General features: G+C 39.3%; 1 protein-coding gene across 10 annotated transcripts in view; it reads left to right on the top strand.

Moving 5' to 3' along the window:
* The window catches only part of MAPK10 (mitogen-activated protein kinase 10), a 179,371-nt gene that overhangs the window by 36,933 nt on the left and 117,964 nt on the right, over nt 1-24,474 (top strand). For 4 of the 10 annotated variants that reach the window (XM_014950020.1, XM_014950018.1, XM_014950024.1 and 1 more), the window contains one exon: nt 23,624-23,780. The exons of 5 other annotated variants lie outside the window; for them this stretch is intronic. The gene's annotated coding sequence lies outside the window, so the exon portion shown is untranslated. Of the gene's footprint in view, nt 1-20,139; nt 20,176-23,623; nt 23,781-24,474 lie in introns of those variants that run through there. One more of the 10 variants, XM_014950021.1, reaches the window with a different exon arrangement.

The raw sequence follows: 24,474 nt of genomic DNA, 5'->3' as shown, positions 1-24,474 counted from the left end.
AATTGTTTTCAGTGAAATTGCTCCAGATAGTTGCATGTGCAAAAGGGCAGGACCTCATCCTGAAATCACACCACAGTCTGTCAAGTTCAGCCACTTTTTCAGAATCTCCTCTCTTGTAATGTGCTTTCTGCCTTTACATTTTAACTAACAATAATAAATTTAAATCCCCATATGAAGTGAGTAATTTCAGGTCAGAAATGTAATCTGTTGCACTCTTTTTACTGTACTGCTGTCCTTGATAAGTGCACACTAGCAAGTTCCTAACCATTTAAGAAATGCCATGGAAATGAATTTAATAAATGTTATCTTTGCAGCTAGACACATATTAAATTGTTTTGCTGAAGTGGGACAATGCAGACAAAGAAAAGTGCCACGTTTTCTTTTGTGGATATTACATTATAGGCATTCAGAGCACACAACAGGTACCTTGGATAGTTTCTTATTAGGAAACAGAGAGAGGAGGGTAGAATTTCTTGTAGGTAGTAGTAGCGTGAATTTTGGCTATAGAGACTGAAATGGCGGGAATGGATATTGGTCTTTTTGTAAGGAGGTAAGGAGCAGGTAAATATAATTTGTGCCAGAATTGCCAAATTATTTGTTGCATGTGTTTCTACTTAAATTTAGGTATTCTGATGATACACCTAATCTTTTAGAAACTTTATCAAATCTATTTTATGATCTCATTTTTAATACTTAAAGTACTCTGGCAACAATTACATTATCATGTCTCATAAGGATACTATTACTGTAGGTAATTTTGTTCTTTTTGGAAAACACCAGAAAACTTCACAGTGTATGATCAGAGATTGAAACGGTGTAATTCAAAACTTTTCCTATCATATTCTGTGAGGTAGTTTCCTTGAACTATTAAAATGTTTTGGTTTAGTGAGTGCAGGGTCTGAGCTTCAGAAAAGATACTACCAAAATAGGATTCAAACTATATTAAAATACTACAGGTACTAGCTTCTGTGGGGAACCACTTCGCTCTGCAACTGTCTGCCTTGCCTGCACAGGACTTGGTGTGAGAGGATGCAAGGCGTATTCCTCTGGTTAATACACCTGGAAGGAGACCTAAAGAACATTTCAAAATTGAGTCACTCAAAGTATTCAGTCAAATGTTGCTGAAGGTGTGTTATCGGCATAAGTTTTGTCATCAAAAGGATGAAGTATGGGACAAGATGGGACAAGGTCTTTGGAAAACTAGGCTTGATGTTCTTGCAGCTGATGGAGCACTGAAGAAGGGGAGCATAGAGATTGATTCTGTAGCCCTGATTACACATATGCTAACTTTTATCAAGTAGCAATGGTAAATCTGTCTCTCTAGGGCTTGGGCCCAAATGTATTAAGTAGAGGAGTCACAACCCTGTGCTGTGCCCAGAACTATGCTATTGTAAGTAGTTGCTTATTTTGCTTGAACTTAACACCCCAAATTCGATTTGGTCGGCTTTTGCTGAAATGTGAGATGTATTAACTCCTCTTGTGTGAACTTAAGTCAGTCCTTAAAATGATGACTACCATTCTGCAAGATTCCATATTTTGGGATAGTGGAGATTTCCTTGGGACAAAAAAATGGTAAGAAAAATTGGGAAATAGGAAAGGAAGAACAGTGATGAAGTGGCAGAGAAATAGAAATAGAATTTTTTTTTTATTTATGATTTAATAAAATGTCCTTATATATAACTTTTTGTATGGCTAGAACTTGGCATTTTAGAACAATCACTGAAATAATGGAAGGCCCATTTTGAAAGGACATTCTGAAAATAATTAGTAACTTTTCCATTCCTCAGTAACTTGAAAAAAAGTAAATTTCTGCTTATATTCCTGTTAACAAAGAAGCAATTTACTTTTTGATACATTGAAAACCTCCTTGCAGTTTCACCCTAGTTAAAAATCAGTATTATGACTCCCTGTTGTCTGAGGATGAAAGCTCATTTCTGGAATTCAGTTAAAGATGGAATCATTAAGGACATGATTGGATATTGTAATGTGGATCTAGGATACAGGTTAACAAGCCTTCAGTTTTTTATGCAAGTAGGAATGTCATCAGGGAAGTGTATTTGCCCACATTTGTAATGGACTTAAGAGAATCTAGGAAGAATGTCAGGGAGAAGGAACTGTGTTGCATGAGGAGGCTCAGCTAGGGGAATGTAGCTCTAACAAAGTTGGATCAATTAATTCTTTAAAACAACTATGAAGGCCCACCTGAAGGTGATTACAAGATGGGCAGTAGTTTGAGAAAAGCAAAATCAATTGCCATTTCATTTTTAATACTTTAAACCTGATCTCTATGTAAACACATTGAATGACGAGAAAAAAACCCAAACCAACAACTTTTTTTGGAGGAAGATCCTTTATTTCTGCATTTCTCATTTGTTCTACATTTGGGACACTTAACATGTTTTTCGATACATGGATATATCATGATGCTCAGACACCGTTTCAGTTGCAATATGCTAAATGATATGCTGTCTTCCATCTCTACTCCCTTCTTGTTTTGGCTTTTCACGCATATTTTGGCTCAATGAATAAGACTGCTTTACTGCTATGGAAGGTTCTTCCTGTTGTCTTCTTACAACTGTCTACAATTTGCTATTGTGTGTCCAATAATTTCACTACAGTAACATATTTGACTTGCTGGTATGGGACATTGATAAGCTCACAGTGGGCTTTTGTGGACCAGGGTATGATACACAAAAATAGCAAAATATATATGTGCATTGCATCTATAGTCTGGTTGCTGGTACAACAGTATCTGTAGTTCACAATCCATTCCCTGAATGATTGCTTATTAAATGCTTTGATTAATGGTTAATAACCATCTCAAAGAAGGAGGAAACCAGAAAGTCCATGTTTAAGAATATGTCCCAGGACTTGAAGTAGTCATTTACTCTATGTCCTGTGGACCTTAGCTTTAAGGGGTTACTGAATTATGACCATTTCAGTTGGCTTGATGTGTGTTTAGACTATCTGAGTTGTTGTTTTTGAAAATCTGTTATGGGGCCTTCCAGTTACTTCCAATATTAATTAACAGATAATGACACCCAATAGAGTTCATTTAGAACAATGTATCATGCAAAACGTTGTCAAACCCTCTTATGAAACTGGTAAATTTTTGTAAAACAGGGTCTTTGGCTCTTTGTTTAGCAAGGGAATTAACCCCCTTTACTATCCTTACCTCCATTAAATTGCAACCATATTATGAGGGGCATAATAGACAAAGATTTTGAAACTTCTGCATTCCTGATAATGTTTCTCATACCGAGTGGTTTTTTTTATCTTAGGGAATCTAAAAGATTAATCTCATTAATGAAGTCTAGAGTCATACGTTGTTTTGGCATGCTATCAAAATCCATTGGTTTTCTAGCATCTGTTATGTATGGAGAAAGATGGTTGACTTATTCTTTTTATTTTTCTCCTAATTAGATTTCTTTCTAATAGCTGCACAGAATCTTGTCAAAGGGCGGGGGAACATATCAGCTAGCCTTGAACTGTCCTAACATTCCCAAGCAGGGAGAAGAGAGCCAAGAAAAAGCCCATCTATGCTAGGTGTACTGTTTCCCTTAAACAAGAAGAGGTGGAGCAGTACTGTCTTAAGTTTCCTCCTGTGTTGTTTGGGTTAAAATGTAAAGTTATGTAGTTTGACATAGCAAATTGTAGTTTGGAAACTGAAATAACAGGCAATATTACCCCTTTCCTGTTCCTAGTAAGCCTACTACCCATGCTTATTTAAGCCTGCAGAAGTTTGGTTTGGTTTTTTTTGTAGTTTTGAAGCACCAAAAAAAAATTCCTGAGCACATCCATGTTCTAGAAAAAAAAGTTTAAAGTTTATAAAGTCACTTCAGCAATTGGCTCATTGAAATAGATGTTCTGATGCATCGCTGTGTTTGCAGAAGACTAGTGACATCATCTGTGCTGCACATGACGCCACCATAAAGGGAATTTCTGCTCCAGTGAACTCTCATCCCAGAAAGCAGACACAAAGAATGGCTCAACTTGCTGTGCATCGCAGAGAAAGGAACTGATTGTAGATACATTTTCATTTTGTTAAATAATTTCTAGAAGGCTTCCCTTTGAGATTTCAGTTTTTAGTGATTTTGGCTGGCAGCTGCAATTCAAAAAATATTTGGCAGTATCTGGGAGCTTTTCAAAGTGGTTTTGGTAACCTCAGACAGGGAGCAGAAAAGTAAATTGTTTTTGTGGAACAAGTTACAGCTTCTTACTTTGATATTTTCTTACTTCTAATGGTCAGGTTGAAACCAATGAGGATTTCCTTGCCTAATGACTTTTAAATCTGCCCTGTAGAGACTCTGAGATTTTTTTACTGTAGTGCCTATTCTTAAACTTCAGATGTTAAGGACATCTTGCAATGCAGTACCTACATTCTCTGAAAGTTGAAGGACAAACAGTTCATTGAAAGAAGTCAAGCTCCTTATTTCTACTTGTACAGAATTGTACTCTCACTGCTTCTGACAGATAATCCTGTAGTGGCAACTGCAGGCTTGTGACTACTGTTTGTTTGCTGGAGGGTTTGTGGTAGGAACAATGGGAGGTAAATGTAAGCTCCAAGGACAAAGATGTGCAACACAGAGCCTGAAGTAGACATTGGCTGCCTGTCTAGATTTTTAGTAAAAATTAATGCAGCTTCCTAAAAATTGACTTTTTTTAAAAAAAAAGCCTGTGATATGGGTATACTGAATCTCCCCAGAGAGGAACAGATAGAAAGAGTCAGTACTTTTTTTTCTGTATATTCAGAAGTCAGAATATTTTTCCTGTAAGGTTTTTATTGTCTATGAAATTATTAAAATAGACATAGTAAGTTAAAATCTACATGATAAAGCTGACAATCTTTAAATTACTCGTTAAATAAAGTCTTAACTGTTTTATGTTTTCCTATATGAATGACTCAGGATCTCAAGGGGGCTCATCAATGGGCAGAAAACTGTTAGAAGTCAGCAAGCAAATTTGTGCTTGTTGAGTGTGATTGTTGCTGGAAGTTTCTGATTATAGAGGAGATGAGATAGAATGTAAAAAGAAAACCCACATGGGAACATTAGATATTTACTTGCAATTTGAATGGATATTCCTTACTCTTCTGTACTGCAACACAATTAGTGCTATGAGGAAACAGAGAATGATCTCTAAGCAGAATTAACAAAAAGAAAACTTTATTCAGAGGGAAGGTTATAGATTTAGGTGCATATATCTAAGACATCAAAATATGCAGTAGTTAGTAAAGGGACAGTAGTTTTTCTTCCAAAGATTATAGAGACACTTTGCAGAAAGTTTTCTGGTGTATATAAATTTGTTGACACATGCCCAAAATAGGTAATTTTGAACAGCTTCACATTGTATGAGACCAAAAGTTCCTATATAGTTCATAGAAACACACACAAAAGGGTGGAAAAATGCTTAAAATATGAGATGCTATGTTGTTAGCTTCAATAGAAACACACAAAAAATATGTGAAAAGAAGCACAGTAAGAAAATAACTGCATAATTTGGGGACTGGAGAGGTAGGCAACACAAAGATGTCATTTGTGGCAAACATGCCTATACCATAAAGAAAGGCACTATTTAAAAAAACATATCCAAAGCATATGCTCTTTTCACATTATCTTCAAAAGCAAGGGAGGCTATAAAAATTCTGGAGGGGAGGAGTGTTCTTGGACAGCATGTCAAGAGCAGAGAGCAGTTGGCTGTATTAAGGGCGACTGCGTTGTTGGTGATGGAAGCAAACGGGGTATGGAGACGGCTGTTCAGAGAGGATGTGTGTGTTTAGAGAGAGGGAAGAGGAGAAAAATGGAAACTACAGAAAGCCTTCAGTAGTCTGACAGCATATCCATTTCTTGTGATGAGAAAATAGAGATACGAGTAGGATATGGTAGGTTAGTACATTCAGCAGACTTCAAAGGAATGGAGACAAATGTTTTCTCAAGGTTTGGTAATACTCAGGGTTGAGAGGTGGGGAAAGGGACACAGGGAGCTCTGAAGAACCCTTTTGTTTGCTTCATTTAATTTTGAAAGAGGGATTCTCTTTGTTGGTAGTAGACATTCAAGAGATATTCTCTTGGGGAAAAAAAACCAAACCAAAACTATTTACCCCATCTGCTATTTCATGGAAGAAAGGATTTAATTTTAATTATTTTAATTTTTTGTTTGTTTGTTTGTTTATCACTTCATTGAGAGCTTGACACTTATCAGTATGAGAACACTAATCTTTCACTATACTTGTGTTTTATGGATGTGTTTTGATATTACAGGCTATGGCTCTGGCTGATAGGCAGCTCATATCAACCAAAATGTCCGAATTGAAGGCAGCAGCTAAGGAATTCTTGCTTATAGTGACCTTCAGCTTGTTAAACCATTTCGTTTAGTGAGTTGGGAACTTTGGCAATTAATTTGTCCAGGCTCATGAGGTGAGGCAAAATAGAAGTGAGCCACACAGCCCCAAACAACACCTGAGAGGGGCCTCATGTTTTTTCTCAGCAAAGCACTGACCTGCCCTTTTGATCATTGTAGCAAAAGTAGGAGTCTTAATATCATTAACAGCAATAGTAATAAAATGATAATAATGCATTACAAAACAAAAAATAGACATCAATTGTTGATGCAAATAGTATACATTTTCAGCTTTCTAGTTGTCATTGCCATTGTCTGTTTCATGTTTGTTCTTTATTGTTGTCTGACTTATTGCCATTTTGGATAAACAGCTCTGTGGGGCACAGATCCTGTCTCTTTGGATGTGACTGCTCTACAAATAACTGCTCATAAAGCAATACCACAAAAAGCTACACCTGCCTTCAGCTCCAACAAAGTAGTAACTGGTCTTTCCTGCTAAAGCATTTAGTACTTGATCTGAAAGCTGTGAAAAGTGTGTGGTGCGGTGCCATGGCAATAGCTTACATCTTGTTCAGCTGTTGTGTTGTATTCTCAATAATAAATTCAGTGGAAGATACAGCTAGTTATCCAGCCCAATGACAGATTTTACTGCTAAAATCCATAAAGGTAAATAAATAACTCCAGTTAACTCACAGGTAACTTTAGGTGGCAAGCTGAATATATTGCAGGTAATAGAGTGGAACGTTATAATCAGTCCTGGAAATCGTAACATCAGCAGTGTGGGTGATGAATGTGTTCCACCTAATTTCTGGCTGTCTCTTCTTAAAATTGATTAGGACCAGGCAGAGCCTCCGAACTCCACTGGTGGTAGTAAGGTTAGAGCATTACGAGCTGATGCTTACAGTTTTATCACTGAAGGTTACCTGTTGTGCTTATCATAGGTGGATGACTACCATGGGTGTGACTGTTGCTTTACCTGTTGTCTCTGATTTTTGCAAAAGGATAGATATATTTGCCCAAATGGCATTCTGCTATGAGCAAGTCACTGCTGTAGTGGTCTGCTCCTTGTAATCCAGACTGGCAACTGTGCCAAACAACTTGGCGGTACTTCAGAAAGATAGCGTTTATGTTTAAGGAAGGTGATGCATTGTGAAAGCTGTCATGTTATGTTGTACTGATGGAGGAGCCCACTGGAATTACTGAGACAGAACTCTCTTCAGTCACTGTAACCTGTGATTTCTGAACTGAAAAGCATTCCTTTTAAAGCCAGCAAAAATGCATCTTTAGATACTTTGAAGCAAAACAGGCCAAAAATACTATCAATACTGTCCATCAAATATTGCATACATAGGGATATTTGTCAACTGCAAGAATACTTATGAATGAATTTTTGTCCAGCAAGATAAACCCATGAAATAAAGATGTAAGAAGTAACTGACTAATGTTTAACAAAGGCGCATAGTATCTAGGTCAACCAGTTAAATTTCTGACTGACCTGCCTTTTCTTACTTCATGGCTGAAGAAAACAATCCAGTTATAGCCTTGGAACTTCAGTGTTTGCTATTACCACATTTCTCAACAGCATTTATTATTTGGGGCTCATTGCTGTGCTAGTGTGGTTTCTGTGCAGGAAATCATTGGCTTATGGGAAGTCATGGAATGGGATGCAGCAAGGGACTGTTTGGATTTTATCAGGCCATCATACCATACTTCGCCTGCTCAGCATTACCCTAGGGCTTGTTGCTGAAGTCAATTTAGAGTAGCAAAATCACAAGTTGGCAACCTTGTCTTTGAGGCCATTCCTTCATTTGTTCTGATCTGAATTATGCTGGTACGTATCGAGAGGCCATATTCACATGGTACAGTAAAATGGGGGGGTGGGGGGCTTTGGTAGTGTTTTAAGTGATGTAGGTAACTAATGCTAATTTCATGGTGTCTTGCCTGCCTCCACGTCATGGATGGATGAGAATTAGATAAGGAAATGGGATCAGGGGCATAGTGGGGCTTGTCTATGGCTGTCCAACCTAATGCTTCCTATGTAGTTTTAATGAGCTAATGTGCTAAGCAGTTGCAGTTAGTAAGACATGGCTCTCCCTTGGGAAGTATAAGCTGGCTGCATGAGCAGTGAGTGTGTCAAGAGGTAAATCCTGTAGCTGAGTCACTGGTTTTACAGAACTCCAGTGCAGTACTATCTCGTTTGCTTGCTTCTTTAACTTTCTAGAACAGCGATGCAGTAATTGGTATGATTTCCTTGCTAATATAATACCTATAACACATACTTCATGAGTATGTGTTTTCAAAAGATTTATGAGTCTTTTGAACTCCAGCTGTAGCAGATGAGCAAGTAGCTTAGGTGGTTTTTGGTGGATTTTTGCATTCTCTCTTGAAAAAACATAGAGGATTTTCAAACATACTTTGATTGCAAGTTGTTATTTCTCAGGCAGTTCATGTAGTGACTTAGAGAGGCCCTTGAGCAAGGAGCAGCCAAATGGAAATACAACCTTGTCCTGTAGTGCTTTGCTTCTGATTCTGCTTGAAGCCTCAGTCATTGTTCCAGGTGGCAAGAATCAAATCTTGTTTAGCATGTACAAGGTCACAGTACGCCTACAAAAGCGGCCCCCAAATCAGCCAATATTCAGGTGTTCCCACAGATCACAAAGAGATAAAGAGTAACCACATCAAGAGAACATAAGAACCAGACAGTGAAATTATCTCAGAGCACAACACAATTACGGCCCAAGCTAAATGAAATATGAGCTAGTGATTTCACTTTGATATTTCAGCTTTTAGGTATTCTGCTTCTTTTCTTATGCAAAATACCTTTTCAAAGGGTGGAAGAGGAGACAGAGGTTCAGGAGCACTATTGTTCCTTCTTCTACCTGTGCTTCTACCTATGATTCAGACCTTGGCACCAAGAGCGTGAGCCAGTATTTAACTATGTATGATAGTGTGAGCCCTGCAACAGCTTTTATATTATCCTCTCAAGTTATTAAAAATAATCTTAAGAAAGATTCCTTTGAGATTCTGAAAGTCTCTCAGAAATGCAAGTTTGAAGATAATCAGTGGCAGACATTTTTATATGATTTTATGTGGTTTTCTGTTGGTGGTGGGGGTGTGTTTTTTTGGAGGTGCTAGGTGAGTGATGTGGAGGGGGCTTTGCTTCAGATGTCCAGGAGCAAAAAAAACTTCCTTGGTGAATCTAACTTAGTGTCTTGTTTTGGGGACGTCAAAGGTAGCTGGATGTGATGCTGTTTATTATCATCTTATCTACATAGTTGCTGTGCTTTTCCACACTTTTTTGGTGCAGCATCTGCTCTCAGTAATTTTTTTAAACTTTTTACACCATTGGATTTTGCATTTTAAACTCTAAAACCGGGGTGGCAGAAAAGATATGTATAGACATAAAGAAAAAATAATCAGTTATATCTGTAATGTAGTTCAAGATATGTCTCATATAATTCAGTGAAATTCAGTGAAATTCAGTGAAATAAATAAGATTATATAATTTATTTCATTAAAGTATGGGAATTTACTCTGTGTGTATATATTTAAAGAAAGATGAGATCGTGATCGTTACATAAATCAAGAGTTAAAGGCTTAAAAAAATACATTCAAAAAAAAAGACCAAAACCAATACCCAAATAACAAACAGCTCACCGTAAAAATGTGATTGTTAGTTACCTGTTTTCGGTGACAGGGTACAATCAGTGAAGGGGCACAGAGACTCAGCAGGTGGCTTTGCCATTGTTCTTGCTGCCCAGAGAGGTGTGCTGGCTGCTCCCGTGCTAGTGGGACTCAGTCTCCATCTACTCACTGTGATTGCCAGGGTCAATTAACATTATCCATTCCTCTATGACATTGCTTCTTTTCCCTGGTCATTAACTACGACAATGTCCTGGTGCTGCAGCTCGGTCAGTAATGTCACACTGATTTATGTTAAGATATTAATAACTAGAAGTTTCTAATTTATTTTACTTTTGCTTTGCATTATACAGCTTTGACTAAAATGCATCTAGTTGATCTTGGATATTAGAGAATATTTAAGTGGTGATAACTTCCTCTTAAAATTGCAGACTTTTCTTACAGACATAATACTGATTGGATGTGAGAAGAAAGCTAGTGAAATAGGGATGCTTTAGCTTAAAATTCAGCTTATCAGTTAAGCAATTTTCAGTTTGATTTTTAGATTTATTCTGCAAAGTCTTTAAGCACATCCATCAGGGAAGTATAATGCTATAGACTAATTTGCCGATTCTCGACTGTAAGACATAACTGAAAGGTATTCAGTTGACACTGTCAATACGAGGCCTTTATTGCAAACTGGAACACAATTTAATGGAATAATCCAAAGTCCAGTGAAATCAGTAGGAAGGCATCTATTGAATACACCAGCTCAGCGCCAGACAAAGCGTGACCTGCAGTCATTTTTTGGAGATTGTGAATGTGGTGTATAATCAGAACTTAAGTTAGTGAACTGGCACGAAAAATTATTCCTAAGGTTGAAACATCTGCATGGGTGTTTCATGGAAAGCTTCTCTGTTATGAGATTAAGAAATCTTGTATTTGATGTAAATTATGTAATTCAAAGACAAGATGCCACTGATACTGAGGGAATGGGCATCAACCATTGCTGTCAGTACCTGACTGTACAGGAAGATTTATCTCGTCTTTGCCCCACCATTAGCATATTCTTGCTGAGTGTGAATGCCTTTTGGGAGATATATGTAATGTCTTCTCCAGGCTGAGAGAGTATGGATATTACTTTCTTGCCTTTTATTTACTACATTCTGGCTCTTGTTTTTTTGAAGATTTAGTATCACAGTGACACATTCTGTGCTTTCTTTACTAACCTTCTTAAATTGCAGTCTCTATTAAAATCTATAGTAATTGTACAGCCTGTTTTGGTTATCTTGAGACGACTTGGGACTAGCCTGCTAGTCTTCTCTACTGCTTCCCTTTACATATGTTTAATTGCAGTCTTTTCATCTTATTAGACTTGTTGTCTTGGTGGTTTTGTGTACAGTATCTTTTGTTTTGATAGAAAATAAATGTAGCTTTACAGGTACATTTGTATCCACACAGATTCTCTCAAGTGCTTTGATCATACAAATATTTTATCTACTTAGATAACGTTTAATGTTGTGATGTTGCAGCATTACTGTCCATTTCTGTTGACTTGACAACCTTTTTGGTATTATTAAGTGTAAAATGTTAAAACGCGGGTCTTTTTTCTCCATTTTCTTCTGTGTCTAGTCAATGCAGATATCATTTAATTGTCATTGCTATTTGTGGATCTTACCTTGCCTATTTTAATTTGTTTTTTCTTTTATTATTTTTACTAGTTAGTATCTTAATATTTATCTTTTCCTATTTTTAACACAATTACTAGTTCTGTAAACTATTCATCCATACATGAAGTACAGGGAAACAAAAATTATTTTGAAGTATCTATATGCTTTAGGTAGACTGTGTGATGTACAGAACTGGCTCTTTCCTTTATTTAGTTTTTGTTATATATATAGAATCATTGAATTATTTGGGTTGGAAGGGACCTTAAAGATCATCTAGTTCCAACTCCCCTGCCCTGGGCAGGGACACCTCTCACCAGACCAGGTTGCTCAAAGCCCCATCCAGCCTGGCCTTGAACCCCTCCAGGGATGGGGCAGCCACAGCTTCTCTGGGCAACCTCTTCCAGTGTCTCACCACCCTCACAGCAAAGAATTTCTTTCTGGTATCTCATCTAAATCTCCCCTCTTCCAATTTAAAACCGTTACCCCTTGTCCTGTCACTGCACTTCCTGACAAAGAGTCCCTCCCCAGCTCTCCTGTAGCTCCCTTCAGGTACTGTAAGGCTGCTATAAGGTCTCAATGGAGCCTTCTCTTCTCCAGGCTGAACACCCCCAGCTGTCTCAGCCTGTCTTCACAGCAGAGGTGCTCCATCCCTCTGATCATCTTTGTGGCCCTCCGCTGGACCCGTTCCAACAGGTCCATGTCCTTCTTCTGTTGAGGATTCTGAAGCTGGACACAGAGCTCCAGGTGGGGTCTCACCAGAGCAGAGTAGAGGGGCAGAATCACCTCCCTCGACCTGCTGGCCACACTTCTCTTGATGCAGCCCAGGATATGGTTGGTTTTCTGAGCTGTAAGGGCACATTGCCGGCTCATCTTGAGCTTCTCATCCACCAACACCCCCAAGTCCTTCTCCTCACTACTGCTCTCATTCCATTCTCTGCCCAACCTGTATTTGTGCCTGGGATTCCCATGACCTTGCACCTGGCTTGGTTGAACTTCATGAGGTTTGCATTGGCCCACCTCTCAAGCCTGTCCAGGTCCCTCTGGATGGCATCCCTTCCCCTCAGAGTGTCAACCACGCCACATAGTTCAGTGTCATTGGCAAACTTGCTGAGGGTGCACTCAATCCTGCTGTCCATGTCTCCGACAAAGATGTTGAACAGCACTGACAAAGATGTTAAACAGCACAGTATGTCTTACACCGTAGTTAGTGCATGATTATAGTGCTCATGCAACTGGCTTTAAATTAACCAACTTGAGTGCTGAGAAGAGTGGAGTTCCAGCAGTATGGAACTCACTATGAACTGCAGTATAAATGGGTTAATGTCCAGCTGTTGCTGCTCGTCTGCATGCTACTGTGGCTATTGTATTAGCAGTGCCCAAGGTGGCACTTTGGTCAAAGCTTGTGTGCTCTACGTAGGTAGGCTGAAGCCACAGAACTCAGAACTTACTGATAATTTCATGGGACAATGCTAAACTTGTTTCGGAACTCAGGCTTGCTTTCAATATTGCAGCAGGTAGTGAGAGACCTGACTTTTGATGTTGGATTCATAACATGAGTTTGCATTCCCCTGAGACCTGAAGGCATTTGGTTTTAGTGTCTAGGTCCAGCACAAAACAGAGAAAAGATCTAAGCTATCAAACCCTTTCCTTTTCAAAGGGAGCTAGATCTCATGTCCTTATTCATCTGTCCTAAACTTCACAATGTTCTCTTGTGTGACATGTGATTGTAGCAACAGCATTGGGCAGTCAGAATTTTAATGAAGGGGGTTTTTTTGTTTTGTTTTGAACTTTTTGATGAGCTTAAATGCATCAAGGATATGCATTTCTGACAGTGCAAAGAGGTAAAGGACAGACTCGTGCTTGCTCTCTGTCAGAGGAGTTATTCAATATCTTACCTTTTGATGTACTTCATTCCACTGTACAGGTGGAAAAGCTGTAGATTCATTTCTCGCATGAGTGATCAAGCAGAATGCAGAGTGAAGTAGCTGTACTAAATATAGGAACGGTATTAAAGTAGCTATCCCATTGAATTTGAGAAAAATGTTAACTCCTGTGTACCTTAATAAATTTGCAGAGTGCCTTTGTGATGCATTCATTTCTGGAAAGATCATAGTGCCAATTACAGTAGTTCTTTTAGCCTGCCTACTCAACTCCTTATACTTAATTTTGCACAGTATGTAAAGAAATGATAATTTCTGATCAATATGGATACGTTTTTCAACTTATTGTCTTCATGTTGCCAAGAGTGATGGTCCTTTCAGAGGTAGTGGTGTCTCTGTACTTTGCTTCAGGTGATAGTTGCTTATGTGTCTAGTTTCTGAAGGGAGTAATTTTTAACTCTCCTGATTTGTAACTGGTGATAACTGGGTGTCGGCATGTCTTGCAAAGACATCAGTATCTCTTGGCTATTCATTCTGTGAGCTCTTTAAACATACATTGCCCGAAAACCAGTGCAGCACCTCACAAAAAGTTGATGAAATCAAACATGAGATTGTATCAATTTACCTGAATTACATAAGTTTGAGTAGCTGTTCAAAGACCCATGCTTGTGAGGATTGCTGCATGTCAATATATTCATGAACACCTGCTAATCTGAGCTTATCTTTACATGAGTTACACTTAGAATTTGTGGTGTGTATTGCATAGAGTACAGAAGGTAAGTTTACATTTGATGAAGAAGCAGGTTTGTTGTGTTTTGGTTTTTTTTACATGCAACTACTCTATCAGTTGTATTGTGGTAAATTCACTGCTGCTTCCTAGAATATGGTACCACGTGCTCTGCTGTTGTATTTACAGGAGTGTCTTCTGTTTCTGTTGTACATTGCTGTTTCTGTTCATGTTTCTTATGGACAGTTATTCAAGACAATGTAATTTTGATTGTTTTTTACTTAATGCTTTATTTTCTTGAAGGACAGGTAGTGCATACTCTTTTTGAGGGCCTGGGAAGTCGCAGATGTAACTGCTAGGAATTAGTGTTGCTTCTCCCAAGGGTCTCTTCCAACCTGAACGATTCTATGATTCTATGATTCATTGTACCTGTATAGGTTTGAGGAATGACAAGTAATCAATACACGGACACATGTAAGCTGAAGTCTTTTCAGATAAAGGACGTAAGGGGCCTCTGGGTGCTGTAGGTAGAGAGAATATGCATCTGTCTGGCAGTGAAACCTAGTGCCCTGTAGGGTGATGTTTCTGATAATAAGTTCCATTTATATATGTTTTAAATCCATATAGTCTGAGCTTGCTCTTTAGGCACTAGACGGTGTGAATTAGATATTTGACTGTGGTTTCCGTGGGATAAGTAGGAACATACAGTAAAACGTGCTGATGCCAGATTATGAACTTCGTTCCGTCATAGTATGCAGTTAGTCTGTCACGTGGTCGTAGATGTTGAGCTACAGTTGACAAGAAATGAGAAAAACAGGGTATTAGCATAGTATTTCTGTGATCTATAGTCACATTCACCTTTGTGATTAAGTACTGCTCAGCATCAGGTGGCTATCTTCCAACTGAGCCATCATCTTTCTTGAAGAAGAAAGTATTTTCACAGTATTTTCCAACATGAGCCTGAACAAAGGAATAATTTCTCTATTCATGACCCATTGAGTAATGGGAACAGTAATGAAGGAATCTCAGTACAGTCAAGGATATTAATCTGATGTTTTCCTTCAAGATGAGACCAGCTATAGATTTTTTTCATCACTGATTTGACTATGCATGTTGTAAAATGAAAATCCTGAAGGAACCAGAGAGATTGCAGCTGATCCTAGATTGTATACTTGCAAATTCTGACATGTATAGGATCTGCGTAAATATGAGTAGAGATGCTCCTGAAGCGCACAGACACTGTGGTCCATAGTCAATTTGGTGTATCATTAGGACTATGAACACAGCTGCAGGCCCAAAAATAGAGGCTCATTAGTGAAGCTAGGTGAATATTTGGAGAGGAAACATGTTCCTTCTGCAGCAGATAGTTGCATGCCTTGCACACGTGGGAGGAAATCTTGTAAGCTTTTGTTGCCTTCATGATTTATGCTATCATGATGACATATCCTCACCCACAGGACTTTAGGCAGCTTGATTACTTAAGCTATTTTATGTTTTTTAATTATGTGTCTTTCTTCTGAGACTAAGGCCTTGGTTTCCTATTTTCCCTCTCAGTCAGGTAGGCAGTACCAAAAATAATTCTTCCCCCCCCCCCCGGCTTTTAAAGAGATCCTTCAGTCTGTCAGGCCCTTATTTTGAAAATGACATGTAGAAATCCAAGGCTTATGCTGTTTGGTTAAAGTTTATAAAAGAACCCCAACAAACAAAGAAAAAAGGGTGACAAAATACAATCTTCTGAACTTAAAATAAGGGAGCCTGGGGCGGAGAGGTTGTCTCCTGGGTGAAGACCTAGAAGTAATTAAATTATTTTTGAAAGAAAGACTTGCCTGTCCAAAACCAGACTACATAGTCTCAGCCCGAAACAAGGATGTGTGATTGCTTTTTGGTGATCAAACCAGAGATAATCTTTTCATGAGCTTTTACAGCTCCGTGTTTTACTGCATTCAAATCTTCTATTGGTTTATAAACATGAGCTATTGATGTTGTAAAGGATGTCTCCTAAACAATTTGTCCAATCTTGGTGCACTGGCACTGCCAGGTGCTTCAGAGTTTCTGTAGGTCAGGGCAATTCAGCCCGTTATCTTACGCTTACCCAGTTTATAGTAATTTTGTCAGATTTAATGTCTGTGACAAAGAATTCTGGGTTCTACTGTGAAACAGCCTGCCACATAGTGATAGCAGTACTCAGCTGCTTCATGGTGGTGTGTTTCAAAATAGGCTGGTTTAGTCAATGTAATAGAAGGAAAACAAGAAATCACAGAATCACAGAATCTTAGTGGTTGGAAGTGGTTGGACCTCTGAGATCATCGAGTCCAACCACACACACAAAAAAAAACAAACAAAAAAACAAAACAAAAAACAAAACAAAACAAAAAAACCCAACCAAACAAATCCAAAACACACCACACCAAACGCCCACCAAAAACACCGCACCCACCAACTAAACCCCACACTCAACACCTCACCATAAACCAATAACCTTGGGCACTAGAGCATGCCCTGAAGAGCCATGTCTATACGTTTCTTAAATACCTCCAGGGATGGTGACTCCACCACCTCCCTGGGCAGGCTGTTCCAGTGCCTGACCACTCTCTCAGGAAAGTAGTTCTTTCTAATATCTAATCTAAACCTCCCCTGCCCCAACTTCAGACCATTTCCTCTGGTCTTGTCGTTCGTCCTTTGGGAGAAGAGGCCAACACCTGTCTCTCTACAACCTCCTTTCAGGTAGTTGTAGAGGGCAATGAGGTCTCCCCTCAGTCTCCTCTTCTCCAAACTAAACATGCCCAGTTCCCTCAGCCTCTCCTCATAGGACTTGTTCTCCAGGCCCCTCACCAGCTTGGTGGCTCTCCTCTGGACACGCAAGTCACTCTCTCTCTTTCTCTCTGTCCCTTTTGTCCTCCTTCCCCAGCTGTCAACTGCTTAAACTGTTCCAGTCTTTGTCTTAAGTAACTGCCATTCAGTGTTTCCTCAGTGAGCATTCACTCGCAGTAACTGGAATTCGTTAGAGGTACCTTCATGCAGAAGGTTTACATTAATTGTGCAAGTGAGAGAGAGTAGATTTAAGTATGGCAGCATGGATTCATACCTATAATGTAAGGGTGAAAATAAATCATAATTAAATGGTAAAACACTAACAAAATTATTTCCCTCGGTGGTGTTAAAATCTTGTGTAATCCATAGTTAAAATCCATGTAGCTGGTCACGTTAATTTGTTTTCCACCCATGTGCTGTGTCTGGTAAGAAGTATCTCGGCTAGGGAGGGATGCTTTTGTCTCTCTTGGCATTGATTGAAATATAACTTACATTCCTGTAGACACGGGGAACTTGCACTTGAAGTGGGATTGGGTAATACACATAGTACAGAGAAAGCTGACAAATCCCATCTTGCTGAAAGCTCCTGTGTAACCTCAGTAGAAGAGCACAGTTTAAAGCTGAACTCAACAAACATTGAAACCATCTTTGTGAAAGGCAGTCTGCTTTCACATTGAACTGTGGTTCAAATGAAATGTATGTTGGCTACTCTTGGACGGGGCTTTGAGTAACATGATCTAATGAAAGATGTCCTAGCTCACAGCAGGGGAGATGGAGTAGATGAACTAAAGGTCCCTTCCAACCCAAACCATTCTAGGATCCTGTAATTCATGCTTAAATATTTAGCATTCATTCTGATCACTAAGTTTCACATAATTAGATACTTTGATACCTGACTTGGGTCAGCATTTGGGAGAAGAATTAGCGAGAGAACGTGCAGATTGTATTCCAGTCAGTTGCTGCAACATCAAGTGTCGCAGCAAGTCGTCAGAGCTCAGACATGGCCATCGTGCAAGGACCCTAACCCTACCAACACTGCGATTCAGCAGAAACTTACTCTGGCCTTTATTTTAACTCTAACAACCATGAGAAAGAAGCATTTGCATAGTGAAAAAGTTATTTAATCCTTCACTAGGAATGATTGATGCCATTCACCAATGAACCTGCTTTTTCTCCCCCTGAAATAACTGGTAGAGTTTTCTTCAAATACTAGTGTTAGAGCAAGGAACCTTTTTGAGACAATAAATTGACTTGAATTTGTGGCTACAGGTTGATTAAATAAGCATATGCCTATGTCTGCCTGTCATTTGCAAAGTGAATTTTTGTCCCTGTGTTCTTATAACTCATGAGTTGAAGTTTCAAAAAACTATTGGGTCTTTTTTTTTTTTTTAAATGAGAATCTTTATGTGTTCTTGTTTTTCATCTTTTGAGGCTGTTGAGTTTGTTGTCTTTCTGCAACTGTTAGGGACAGAAACTAATTTTAATGAAAGATAAAATTCTTAATCTGCAGCTTTGAGAAGAGTAACAAATACCATTGGGCTTTGTGATACCAAAATAACAGTTTTCAACATTAGCAATAATAGTGATAGGAAAAGTGAGCAAAGGTTGGTCATATTGGGCAGCGACTCACACACTTTTGAGGATAGCACACACATCTAAAGTTGAAGGGGCTACACTATGTTATTGGTTTTCAGAAATTAGTAAAACATTTCAGCTGTGAGGATTATGAGTAATCACAACAAAAGTTTGCTTCTGTACCAGTGAAGTTTGGTTTTAAAATTACCCTTCCCTTCCAACTTTGAAATTTATCCAGTAAAGAACTGTGGTAAATTTTGTGGACTTGTGTTGGTCACATTCTTTTTGTCCTTTTCCCCTTCTCCCCCTTCCAACTAGAAGTAGACTTCTTGCAAATTCAGTTTCCATCCTGTCATGCTTTTGTGCTCTGCTGACTTTGCATGTCTTTGAGAAGCTGTCCTGGTTCCAGCGGGAACAAGGTTGATTCCCCACAGGCTCCAGCAGGGATACAGGTATCCCATCCCGTGGGCGCCGTGAGCTGCCAGGGGAGGGGGCAGGAGGTCACAACTTGGTATCATAATCATGTTTATACATTCCTTTATACGTGTTACTGTTGTTTTCTTGTTCCTTTTGCTGTTCTGTTAAACTGCCTTTGTCCCAACCCGCGAGTTTCGCCTTTTTTGCCTTTTTCTTTCGATTCTCCCCTCGCAGCTGGCGGTGGGGCAGGGGGGGAGGGAGAGGGAGGGACCACGACAGAAGTTCTGCTTCAGAAATTGTTTCTTCTATTCCCAGTCATGGAAGTGCTCCTACTGTGGAGCTGGTATAGTGCACATGTCATTTTATTTTTATCTTCGTTGAAATGCAGCCAGGACTAGGCATGAATCCGCTAAAATGTTTTGGAAATGTAAATGTCTTTCTGTAGCTGGTTTAATGCTCCATTCTAATTGAGAACTGGAGGTGTCCATCTTGCTGTGAGGAGCTTTTTAAACATCCAGTTCATTATTGCTGATGCTGTGAATTTCATTTGTGCAACATCTCTTTCAACAAATGAACTGATAAACCACATCCTGCTTAACAGTAGGATGGAGATGTCTTTTTTACATCATGTTGAATGTTCTTCGGAGCTGATTAACTGTTGAAGAGCACATGCTGGGTAGTCTAGAAAAGGATCTTATGCTTTTCTCTAACCATTCAAGTGTTGCCAGTGTGAAGGAAATCCCATAGCCAGAGGTCGCTGTTCATGAAGGAGATAGAGGACTCCTGGAAAGACTTTATTCGGGTAAAGGGAGAGTCCACTGGGGCATATCCCTGTGGGGTGTCTCCAATGGCCAGAGGACACAGTCTCCATTTTATCCTAGTTCCCCAGCTGTATGTAACCTTCTTCCTTTCCGCATTGGCTGAAGTATTTGGAAGGTACATACTTCCTCATACGCCTACTACATAAATGTTTAACTTTTGTGCTTTTTCAGTTGTCTAATTTTTGCAGCTTCAGTTAATTCCCCTATTTTCTGTTATCTCACTCCTGCAATTTCAGTTAACTTCCCTGTTTGTGAAGACACTCCTATCCTTATCACCTGTTTGTGGAGACAGTCTTATCCCTATCTCATCCCAGGTATGTTCTGTCTACCAAAAAAACCCAAGCCCCCAAAACGCCAAACATTGCACCATGAGCTCAGTGTTTCGATGTCAGTTTGACAGCACATGCTGTCTGATTCTTTAAGTGTGAAGCAATTCTACCAAATTAAATAGGCTTAAGCTGTAAACTTCATGAACTAATGCCCTTTCTGCAATCCAGTAAAATTGTTTCACTGGTGGTATATGGCTGTTAATTTGGGGGAAATGATGTTCTACAATAGAACAAAATGGATGCATTTGTCATAGAATAATGGTTGCTTGTCACTCACCTTCCTGTGGTGGCTGTGTCGTTCTGCAATCATGTGGGAATAGTATCCCACAAATGTGAATTCATTTTCCTTTCAGTGTGTCTTTGAGGTAGGAACTTCTGCTTATAATAAAGCACTGGCATTTTCAGTGAGCAGCTTTCGGACATTATTTGGATTACACAGAGAAAAGGGAGATGCAATTATAATAATACATGCTTTAAATGAGACAGAGGTAAGCAATAAAGATAAAACATGTTTCAAAAGACAGTGTCTGGTTTAGAGAGAGTAAACTCTCCTAAAGGAAAAAAATCCCCAAAGAAGTGAAAGGGAGAGTAACTACTCTGAAACATGTCTCTGAATTAATGAAAGTGCTAAGTAGTGAAATATAGTGACACATTTTTGATGAAAGCATTCTGTTTCTGAAGAAGTGTGTTGTAAGCTGTTGCTCATTATGGCATGCTTCATTGCTACCTGTGTGGCTTTCCTTTAGGGAAGAGATGTTAACAGACTTAGTGATTTATTTTGCATGCCTGGAACTGTTTTGTAAGAGTGGTAAAATGTTATAATTCTAATGCAAGTCAGCAGTAGGAGTACAAAGCCAGGAAGATTATCTCTGTAACCAAGGTTTTCTTGGCTTATATATACCTTGCACTAGCTGCAAAATAAACAAAATAATTCTTGTATTGAAGATTTCCTACAAGTAGGACATCATGAGTTCCCACAAAGGGTTAAATACCCTGTCCTTCTTGGATACTGTTGTAAGGTCTAAAGTAAATCTGAAGTTTCTTATATGGTGGATCTGAAATACTGCTATGAATTTTCACTTCTGTTGAGCTTTACAGTGTGCGTTGGTTGTTTCACACATCTTGTTCCACATCTGTGGTTCATCTCTGGTGAACCTAAGCCAGTGGTATTTTATTTCCAAATTTTCTCCCAGTACCTCATGAAATTTGTATTGAGCAACCTTGGAATCACTTCATGGAAGCTGGGCCTTGAAAATGCCATGGGGAGTGTTAGGGGCCATCCCCATACAGAGGAAATGTGCTGCAGTCAGATGCTCTCTCAGCTGCCGTGTGCTTTCTTATGTCTTCCAGAGATCCTTGGTGAGCTCTCAGAATAAGCACCCACGCCACATTGAGCAGTTATTGACAGTTGCTGTGCTTACTTTTGAAGTGACACTGATAATTTAACCATAAATAGTTACTGGTTAATAGGCCTTTTCTGGCAGACTTTCAAAATCCAAGGGTAAACCATCATACAAAGGCGTTTACTCTCAGTGGTGTTAGACTTGTTACAGATGCGGTGGAAAAGTGCTTTGGAGCCAGAAGATCTAGCCTTGTTGGCTGTATTTTTTCTGCTGCTTGTGAAGTGGATAAGAAAACTCCTTGACTTAAATGAAACATTGAGCTCTTCTGTTTAGGTTTATTAGACCTATGTAATCAGATTACAGTAATTCAAATGCAGTGGCTGCTTAAAATTGTATTTGGCGAGCAGCTGACAAGTACAGTGAACATACAGGCTCTTCATTAACAATAAAACTAAAAGTTTCATAGAAGGCATATACTGGTTTATGACGGAGGTGGGCATAACCCCAATTAAACTTTTTGCCAGTGGTTAATTTGCTCTGAAGTATGCAAATTTTCTGTGAATTCGTTTATATCTTTGTAAGTCTAGTGTTCTGTTGAGCACTGCTCTGCCGAAGCTACAGATTTTACTGTTTGTAAACAGGGACTTCTCCACTGAACGTAATGCAAATTGCAAGGGCATGTTCCATGGTGAAGAACAAGTTATAAAAATATCTGTCAGAAGTAATTACAGTTGATCCTGCTGTTGGGTAGGAATGTTGACTGGATAATTTACTGGTGTCACTTTCAGCAATATTTTCTATAGCTCTGTTACCTGTAGTACCAGAATTTAACTCAAAATGTTGAGAAAAGCATAAAATTGCGTGTAAAGAAAAAAAGGGAAAGGAAAGATTATTGTTGATCTTCTGTTCTTGGCTTTTCACAGTGATTAGTGACAGAAACTTATTCTTCCATGACTGTGCAAAAAGCAAGCAAAAAGCAAAAAGCATGGATACTGGTTTTGAAGATTTAGGGGCTTTTGAATGTACAAATGCTTCCCCATTTTTCACTGGCTCCTAAGGATGTCTTAAAGACCTCAAACAGCTGTTTGTTCCTTTTAAAGTTTATACCTTAAATCAGATGTGGTATACAGTTCAACCTGTCATAGAAGAGTAAGGTATATGGAGGTAAATACACCATAGTGTGGTCTGAAGTTCATATTTTGCCCAGTTGTCTGTAAGAGTTCCTTTTAAGCAGCCTGGAGAATACGTTACAGGAGAAGTTGCAAAACTGTTGGTTGCCATTGCCCTCTGGTCCCCCGTTCATAATTACCTAGTAACATAATAAGATGTTCAGGACAGGCAAGGCAAAAAGAAAGATGAAATATATAGTTTGCAGCACCAAGAAAAGGTAGGATGATAAACAGCTATCGTAATTTCATGGGTCTTGTAGAAATTGAAGTGTCAGAGCAGACAGCAATACATCCTTCTAATGTACCCTTTCCTCACCAATATGCAGTTGATAAGATTTCATTGATTGCCTCTTATTAAATTTCTACTCTTGAGTATTTCAACAGTGATGTTTTAGGGGTTTTAATGTACCTTTCCTCAGGTTTCTTTCTTTCTCCAAATACGGAGTTTTCCCTTTCCTGTAAGCCTTCAATATTGTACAGAAAGAAGATCCAGGATGCAGACTCCTTATTCTTGTAAAACGACGTATTTAAGAAATAACGTATTGCTTGTTTATTTGCCCTTTGGACTGTTCTCTGTACCCAAAGGTCCACAGCTATGGAAATGTTCTCTACCTGGAGGTGAGCAGGATGTTGCAGTCAGTAGCTATCACAATGCACGTGATAGCTATCACAGTAGCTATCACAAAGCCTAGGGTGACCTCTAGGCTTTCTTAATCCAACAGCGTGTGAAAGTACTGACATTAGAGAGGCTGCAGGGGGTTTGAAGGAAAACAGCTAGTTTAACGAGAGAAAATGGATGGGTCAGTGTCCCTTGCTCATGTTTTCTGTGCTGTTTTGAATTGGAGCATGGTAAAATGAGCTAACTGTCCCAACTCAGACCCAGGCTTCCTTAACCCTGCGTGTCTTTAACTCCTTTGACAGCTGTCTTCCACGGGGACAGAGGTGAAACTTCGCCAGGCTGCATTTGTTGAGCAGTGTTCCCCAGATTTGCAGCTCTCCCTGGGAAGACTTCAGAACAATTGCAAGTGTGTCACCTGGACAAAATGTAAAACTCCGCTGTCAGACTATCCTATCCCTGGTAAGCCGTCTGGGGCCACCTAATTCCTGATGAAAACAAGCGTGGTAAAAAGTGAAATCCCTGCAAAAGAAGTGAACTACTAAGTAGATGTTACATGCTTGTGAAATGTTCATATTGCACTGTGATGAGTTTACTGTTAAAAATGCAGACAAAGTAATAGGAGGAGAATCAGTTCAGGAAAAGAATCACTTTTTAAAGGTGTTTTGTGGTTTGTTTTTGGCAGCTATAGTTTGTAGTCTGCTCCCTGTGAGCAAGAACTGACAGTGACCAAAACCTTCATTTATGAAAAATGCCTGTAAGTGTTATAGACAGAACTGGTTTTGATTTCACCAGTCAGTGAACCTTTGAAAAAACACTGAATGACTGTGATGTTTTGCGTGGTAGCTCTCAGCCTGGACAGTCTGTGTGCGAGGTACTGTGTACTGTGTCCAGTTTTGGGCCCCCTACCATAAAAAAGACATTGAGGTGCTGGAGCGGGTCCAGAGAAGGGCGACAAAGATGGTGAGGGGTCTGGAGAACAAGTCTTATGAGGAGAGGCTGAGGGAACTGGGGTTATTCAGCCTGGAGAAGAGGAGGCTGAGGGGAGACCTTATTGCTCTCTACAACTCCCTGAAAGGAGGGTGTAGAGAGGTGGGGGTCGGTCTCTTCTCTCAAGTCACAGGCGACAGGACGAGAGGAAATGGCCTTAAGTTAC

Source organism: Calidris pugnax, unplaced genomic scaffold (genome assembly GCF_001431845.1).
Source record: "Calidris pugnax isolate Ruff unplaced genomic scaffold, ASM143184v1 scaffold42, whole genome shotgun sequence".
Taxonomy (NCBI): Eukaryota; Metazoa; Chordata; class Aves; order Charadriiformes; family Scolopacidae; genus Calidris; species Calidris pugnax.
This window is presented reverse-complemented; position numbering and strand designations above follow the sequence as displayed.